The following is an 8,872-nucleotide window of genomic DNA, read 5'->3' as shown; positions in this document are numbered from 1 at the left end:
GATGTAGTCAAGTCACTGTGAGAGGTCCAGTGACCAGCAGGTATGGCCTTGACAGTGGGTCAGGATCTCTTTCCTGGTCCAGGTGGCCTCTGCAAAACATCAACATTAAAACTCTCAAGTGACTTTTTTAGTTAAAAGTGGTGTGCCGTTTATGAAATGACCACTCTGGGCCATCCTTGTCGCACAAACCTGATTTTTTTTGCTGTAGTCATGACCAGATTGTGCTCCCATTTATTAATCCTAAGTTTGAAGCGAATTCACCAATCTTACCTGAAGTTATTAAATCGAAGTTGACAAATTTACTTCGGAATCCACCTTTTAATGAATGACAACTTAACGCCCTGAAAAATATTTGACTCTTGCACAACTGGGCTAAAATCCTGTCCACCTCAAACAAGTACAAACAGGTGTCTCCTGAATTTCTGCAAAGTTTTCGTGTTGTACATGCTTTTAAAGTAGGCCATTTTTGGCAAAATATTGTGAGGTATATTTTGCCCAAAAAATGTACTTTGAAAGCGTGTACAACACGGAAACTTTGCAGAAATTCAGGAGACACCTGTTTGTACTTGTTTGTGGTGGTGGATTTTTAGCCCTGTTGCGCAAGAGCCAATTTTGCGGGATGTTAAGTGGCCATTCACTTAAAAAAAAAAGGCGTACCCAAAGTAAACTGGCCATTTTGTAAAACTTCAGGTTGATGAGTTAACTTCAAACTCAAGATATAGCAATTATCACAATCGGGACATGACAACAGCAAAAAATTTCAGATTTGTGCGGCAAGGACGACCCCAGAGTTGCCATTTGTGGACATTCACTAAAAGACGCTCCTGTTAAGTCAGTTCTCAGGTAAAAATTACATAACTGTAGATAGACTGTTGAGTGAGAGGTTTTATATAGTTGACATGTGATGTAAAAAAGCTTCCTAATTGAAATGTAGCCAGTGTTTAAGTTCAGGCGGTCAGTAGACAGTTTCCAGTGTGAAAAAAATGGGCAAGTTTTCCAAAAGTAGTCTGAAAGAATATTGGGTATATTGCTGATTCCTTGTGAAGTCTTTTCCTGCCCCCCAAAAAACTAATTGGCACCCTCACCTGGTTAATTAATTGGATTAAGTTTTCCCGCCAAAAAACTTAGTATATGGAGCACTCTAACCCTGAACTTGTGCCCCCTCCCCACTCTTCCTGCCCACCTCCCACAACTTACGGTATGTTAGTTAATGTTCCAACTCTCTGGACTTCTTCGAACATGTAGTCACCAAACTCTGCTACACAAACACTTACTTGATCGAGTGAAGTTTTTCTGCCACTTAGACTTTAGAATATTCTCTTGCTCTCCTGGTCAGTCAATTGCACTGGTATACTGATGTGTCGAAGCATCAATGTCTCCGGAAAGACATCCCACGGGGAGTACACTTAGTGCATTGACTGACCAGGAGAGCAAGAGATTATTATTCTAAAGTCTAAGTGGCAGAAAACTGCACTCGATCAACAGTGTTTGTGTAGCAGAGTTTGGTGACTACATGTTCGAAGAAGTCCAGAGAGTTGGAACAGTAACTAACATACCGTGAGTTGTGTGGGAGGTGGGCAGGAAGAGTGGGGAGGGGGGCACAAGTTCAAGGTTAGAGTGCTCCATATACTAAGTTTTTTGGCGGGAAAACTTAATCCAATTAATTAACCAGGTGAGGGTGCCAATTAGTTTTTTTTTGGCAGGAAAACAGACTTAACAAGGAATCAGTGTGAGATTGATGTGGCCTGGCAGCAAAGTTCTTGGGCAGGACAATTTAAGTGCAATTTTAACAAAGGTCCAAAGCGAAAATTTTGGGTCAATTTGGCATATTCTGAACTAAACAAGATGAAAAATTCTTCAGTGACACTTAAGATGACTTCAGGATAACAACGTGGCATTGGAAGGGCCGACTAAGATACAAAGTTTTTTGGCAGGAGAATTTAAAACTAAAAGCGTACGGGTCGAAAGCAACAATTTTTGGGCAATTTGGCATAATCCACTATACGATACAAAGAGGATAACAACACGGATTTTGAATTTATAGCTTTTTGGCGGGAGAATTTCACTCTATCCACAGGTTCACAGAATTTAGGGCAATTTGGCATATTCAACTAAATATGAAAAAAAAATTCAGTGTCGCTTAACACGAATTCAAGATAAAAACAGCCCACTATGGAAATTTGTTGTAGAGATCCAAAGTGACAATTTTGGGGCAATTTAGCATTGACAACTAATAAAATTAATATACAATACAAAGAGTTTTTCAGTGTCCTTTGTCATGGAATTAAAGTCGCAGGCTACGATTAACGTCAAATGGCTCCTCATGGAAAAAAAGGTTTCCCGACCCTCAGTGAGAATAGAATGAACTGGGCAAAAGAGAGAACTGCGAGTGCAAGCATGTGCATATGGAGTGTTGTCTCGTGTTAATAAAGAAAACATACTCACACCTCCCCATCTTCTTTTACACACTGACAGGTTGAGATCTGCTAACAAAAGTCTGGTCCTTTTTCCTGCTACAGTCCGGTCTCCGGATCATCCACAATGTCATCTTGAAGACAGAGAAACAAACGTCAGTGTATTGAAAACTGTGAGCGATACTAGGTTCCTAAGAAAATGTAAACATCAAATTGAATACAATGTCGTAATATGGTCACACCTGGTCTAATTTTATCACAGATTTTTGCAGAAAGTCAGTAAAGCAAAGCACTCTGGAGAAAATGTAGTCCTCCTTGCATCATTTCATACTCTAAATACTATGGTAGGAGCCACAAACTTAGAAATACTGGGCTGGTTTAAAATTCGAACAACTTTTCGAACAACTTTTAATCAAATCACTGCATACCTTTGGATAAATGGAAAAATTATGACAGTTTGACATCAAGGGCCTTCTTGATCTGTTGGTGACAAAATTGGAGCATATACTTTTGGAAATCATAGAAAAATAAAGCAGGCAAATTTGACAAGAAATCAAATTGGTGTGGTCTAAAGTTTCCATAAAAATAATTTTTTCACGGTAATTCATGGTTTTTGCAGTCACTTCTGTACCGTGAACTTGTCATGATTACGGTGAATAGATAATTTGCCAACTTTCTTTTTGCTGCACCTGCCACCTCCTTGAACATGAAGTGATTTACAGTAATTTGTACATCACCAACTGCAGGAAAGATTGCCTGCAGCAACAATCACTTATTACTGCCAATTTTGAAAAAAGACCAGGGAAGTTTCTGGATACTGTTACAAAATGTTATCAACCAGATGTCTTAACTTATGACATACCATATAGCAAAAAAAATTGTCAAACAGGTACAATTTTTTGGTATCAAAATGCAAGGAAAGTTTCAGTTCAAATTCAAATTTTGCCAGAAAGATGTATTATATACTAACTATAATCTACTAATATCTTTAAAGAATTTGATTTGTCTTCAAATTCACAAAGTGCACAAAACTAAATATGATATGAGTACACAAGAACAAAAAGACTAACTGTAACAGAACTGTAGAATCTGACACGGGATCAACAATTATACCTGTTATGTCTGAGAGGCAAGTTTTATATGACATTTGTGTCAATTTGTGTTATGTATATTTATGTTAATAAGAACTGATAGAATATACAACTGAGATATAGTTTGTTTTAAAAGTGTCACTGTCAGGCGAGTAAAATTGCTGTACAGAAACTGAAGTGTGAAATTCAAACTGGTTTGTATTATGTCCATTGGCTGAATATCAGTCAAACCCTGAGTTTAAATAATGTTGAGTTGAAATTGAAAAGCATGGAAACATCCAAATTTCTCAAAGTTTCATATTTGGTAGGTAGTTTGGCAATTTATTGAAACTGGACCGCTTTACAGAAAGGTCCTGTCCTTAGTGCTGAAATAACAGCATCTATGGAAGAGTGGTAGAGATAGATATTAAATAGAGAGGTTGACACAGGCGTGTACTAAGCCCTTCTGATCTTCATCAAATTTGCTATTTGCAAATAAAACCAACTAAAGCTGACTATCTCATCTAATTTGTTTTAAAAGTCTATAGCTTCTATTGTGTCTTTACATCAGATAAAAAGTAGTGGATGCTTCAAAAGTTTTCAAAGTCTATCCAGTGGCTTGAGAATCAGTTTTCTTTGGAAATTCTCAGAACCTGGATGTCTAACCTTCATCAGCATGGTTCAAGCTAAATCTGATTGCATTTTACAAAAACTTAAGGGAATTGTTGCCAAACAATATTTTCATCAACATGGATTTTACTGTGGCAACTTTGAAGCAATATAAACTTCGAAACAATTTAACCTTCAATTAGAACAGACATCAGATATACATGAAGGTATCAATGAATGAGCGTGTGTATGTTTGAAATTACAGGCTTATGTACCTGTTTAATCTCTTGGTCTTCTTCTGTGTCTTCAAGTCAACATGTTTGCTGTCAGCCCTCATTTGGTCTGCATTGGACAGGAGTCACTAATTATAATCATCACAGGTTTCTCCCAGTCAGGACAGGAACGTCAGGACACACCTACATGTGACAATGAAAGAATAATTAGTGCAGGGCTTGAAATTCATTTTTGGGAATAGGTACACTGGTGCACCCAACCTAAAAATTTAGGTGCACAGAAAATTTTTAGGGTGCACCATATAAAACAAAACCTTACAGATCTTGACTGCTCCTGTTCTGAGCTTGAATCTGAAATGGGAGCTAACTTCTGAATCAAAATCTTAAACAAGTACTACAACAAAGATTTTCTGACACTTAGATGCCAAGAATATCCCGTCTATATTACTGTATACATTTAACATGTACAAAAATACCTCCAAAAATATAATGGGTGCATTTTGCGTGCACTAAGGTGCACATGCACCCAGTATTTTGAGCCCTGTAGTGTGATGCAAAAAATCTTCTTTCAACACTGAATGGACATTAAAAGACGAAAGAGAAACTTGCACAAATAAACTATCACATCAATAAATATAATAGTTGTACAGGGACTGCTAGGCTCTAGAAAGATGTGATTAAAGGTGTTGCTTGTAATGTCACATCAGAGAAACAACTAAGGTAAAGTAATGTCTCACCTATACAGAGTTCACCTCACTGTGTCATCAAGTCAACTGGCTTGCTACGTGTATTAGCCCTCATCTGGTCTGGTCTGGACTAGAGTTGGACTGGTCATCACAGGTTTCTCCCAAAGACAGGAACACTACATGGGACAATGAAAGGTTAATTAGTGTGCTGTAAAAACATCAGATTCATTCAACACTGAATGACCATTAAATGGTGATGAATGAGATACTTGCTCAAAGAAACTATCCAGGGCTCAAAATTCATTTTTGGGACTAGGTGCACTGGTGCACCCAACCTAAAAAATATTTTAGGTGCACCATATAAGATAAAATAAGTAGAATGTCAGCAAAAACTGTAATTATGCCGTAACTACTAAACCTTACTATACATTTAACATCTTTACATACATTAAAGCTAAGGAAATATTTGGGTGCACTGGTGCATGCACCCACAGAAAAAAAATTAGGTGCACAGCTCCAAATTTGGGTGCACTAAGGTGCACATGAACCCAGTATTTCGAGCCCTGCTTATAATCACAATGCCTCACCTGTACAAACTGTATCTTCTAGTTAACTGGTTTGCTTCAAGCCCTCATCTGGTCTGGGTTGGACAAAAGTCATCACAGGTTCTCCCAGTCAGAACAGGAACATCAGGATACACCTAGCTATATGAAAGGATAATTACTATATTTGCAAAGCATTGTCTCACATATGAAGGCTCTAGCTCTGCAGTCTTCAAATCACCTAGTCTGGTCTTCAGACATAATTACTGGTGGTACTGCTTCAGTCACCTACACAATATTGTCTCAAACACACTTAATAAAATTAATTAATGGTATTTGCAAAAAAGCAGAATTAAGATTTATGTTACCATGTTACCTGATATTCCTCTTGGGTGCTAAAATCGCCTAGTCTGGTTCAATCCAGTCTTGTCTGGTTCAGACAGGATTCCTCACTGCTAAGCATCAGTCAGCAGACACCTAACTATAGACATTAGAAGTTACACACTTGCCGCAAATACCTAGTAACTGGAACTTGGAAAATGCAGAATTTAGATTTTTCTCACCTGTTATCCTTCTTGGTTCTTCAAATTGCTTGGTCTGCCATCCAGTCTTGTCAGGTTTTGGCAGGAATCCTCACTACTGCATCAGTCAGCAGCCACCTGACTATGTAGAGATACCAAGTTATATACTTGTCTCAAATATAAGTAAATGGAACTTGTAAAATGCAGAACTAAGATTTTTCTCACCTGATATTGTTCTTGAGTCCTCAAACCACCTCGTCTGATCTGGTCCAATCCAGTCTTGTCAGGTTCAGACAGGAATCCTCACTACTGCAACAGTCAGCGGCCACCTAACTATGTAGAGATACCAAGTTACACAATTGCCTCAAATAATTAAGTAAATGGTACATAAAATGCAGAATTAACTTTAAGACTTCTTCTCACCTAAGCCTGATACTCCTGTATCCAAATGCAATCACCTGGTGCCTCTGTCATCACAAGTGTCATCTCATCTGGACAGGAACACCTGCACAGTTGGCAGACCCTCAGGTAACTACAGAAGTGCATGAAAACAAGAATTAGTTACAAGATGTTAAAACTATATAAATAAAAGCCCTGTCATACACAGTCAACATCAGGATATATAGAAACACTGAACAAAGCCAAACAGCTACTTGTAGACAAGAAATTTTTGATGTCATTCTTGAAGAATCATGATTGAAGGTGATGTTTAAAACATGCAACTAACACTCAATCAACCATGAAAAGAATAATAGTAAAAATTGATGAGAAAAACTGTACCCAGAAGGATACTTGTCATATAACAACTTGTAAGACTGGCAGTACATTTGTATCTCAAGGGTACTGTGTACAGTTGATTAATAAAGGGTTAATGCACCGCCCCGAGGTGTATATGGTGTCATAAATGCATGGTCAGCTGCTATAACCACCGAATAAACCACCGAGTGAGCGAAGCGAACGAGGTGGTTTATGAGGTGGTTATAGCAGCTGACCATGCATTTATGACACCATATACACCGAGGAAAAGGCGGTGCATTAACGTTATTATCATATAGCCTATCCAAACTGACACAATGAATCAACACAATTCCTGTTCAAAACATTAAACCTTTAATATTTACATAACAATACATTCCAAAATATTATAATCATGGTTTGTACTTTAAAATAAATATGGAGATCATTTTACAATAAATATAGTTTACAACTTTACACTTTAGAATTGTTTCTTTTGCAGCATTGCAACTGGCAACAGATCATTTTACAAGATTCAAGTTTATTCATTTTCCACTACACCCACAGGATGTTGATAATAATACTGACTTCTCCGAGACTCCAGCTACCAATAACATATTGGCACACTTATCAACATTATATTCTAAATCAGAGAATTTGCTGTAAAATTCCAGTTCAGTACAGGGCTGTTATAAATTTGGCAGCCTGTCGATATTACAGTAACAATAACATTAGCAAAACAAATGTAATTCTATTCCTGCTAATCACTTGAAAAAAGAACACACCCACCTTTCAAAAGCTTCACTCCCCACTTGGTTGCCCTTTCAGTAGTTTTTTCAACTCGCCCCTCCTCTATCTCGCCAAGTTGTTGTTCGTTCAGACACGCGAAACGCACCCTGCTGACCTCTGTCTCCGGTGTAGCTTCCAGCGTCAGTTCCTCGACCTCCATGGGTCCAAATATCTCATCTAAATCCGCGTCTGTTATCTCTTCCATGTAGAAATTAGGCAAACTCTCCATGACACAAGAAGGCAAGATGGCGGACCAAAAAAAAAACAACGTCTGATCCAGTCAGGTGATGTGGGCGATACCACTTTTTGTAGGGGTGTCAAAATAAGTATGGTTTTTGCTCTCCCGTTCAAATTCTATCTATTTACATATACATTTCATACTCACACACATTTTAGTTTATATGAAGCTTAAAAAAAACATAATTTTGTCTGACCAGGAAACTGCTATGAATATTAACAGAAAGAGCTGTGTACCCCTATATCATTATGGTTTCACCCATGGTTTATGGAGAATAACGCACGGCTGAGCCATGGTTTATCGGAGAATAAAGCACGGGTAACGGAGGCCTCTGATTGGTCTACGCCACCCGGCTATATGATAATTATGAATAAAACACAATTTGTCATGTACATGAATATTACACTACACTGTCTACAGTAATTTAACACATAGATATACAATTTTGATCCGTAACAGATACCAATACACATGAACCTACTTCCAGTAACACACAGATGCATGTAACATTACCAACATGACAGAAATTCCCATGCAATATCTAAAATTCTTGAAGTTGACATAGTTATTTGGTTGAACTTCACTCTTGAAGCTTTAAAACAAGCCTCGATATCCTTTAAAATCTGTTAATGCTACCAAAGACAACACACTGGCCTGCTTTTTAAATTCTTAATAAATTTTGAACATTTAATCAAATGGATGAATGGAAAACTGTTACAGTAACAGCTAGAAAAACATACTAGTCTAATAGTCAAACCTGTCTATACTGGTCACTCAAGGGACTGAGAAAATTTTACCACTATGCGTGCAGTGCAAAACATACTGTTAGTAAAAAAATGAGCATTTTGGTGTTGATACAGAACATAAATTTCAGAATATTACATGTACATGCCTTTAAATTTTTGTGAATCAGAAAAAAAGCTGGGAAATCCAAGAAACAAGTAGTGTTGCTATGTCATTTTATGCTAGTCTGAAATATCTTGCCAAACTAAGACTCTTAGAGTAATGCTTCAAAAATATTATAGTTATAAGCAT

Source organism: Branchiostoma belcheri, unplaced genomic scaffold (genome assembly GCF_001625305.1).
Source record: "Branchiostoma belcheri isolate BF01 breed outbred unplaced genomic scaffold, Haploidv18h27 scaffold46, whole genome shotgun sequence".
Lineage (NCBI taxonomy): Eukaryota > Metazoa > Chordata > Leptocardii > Amphioxiformes > Branchiostomatidae > Branchiostoma > Branchiostoma belcheri.
This window is presented reverse-complemented; position numbering follows the sequence as displayed.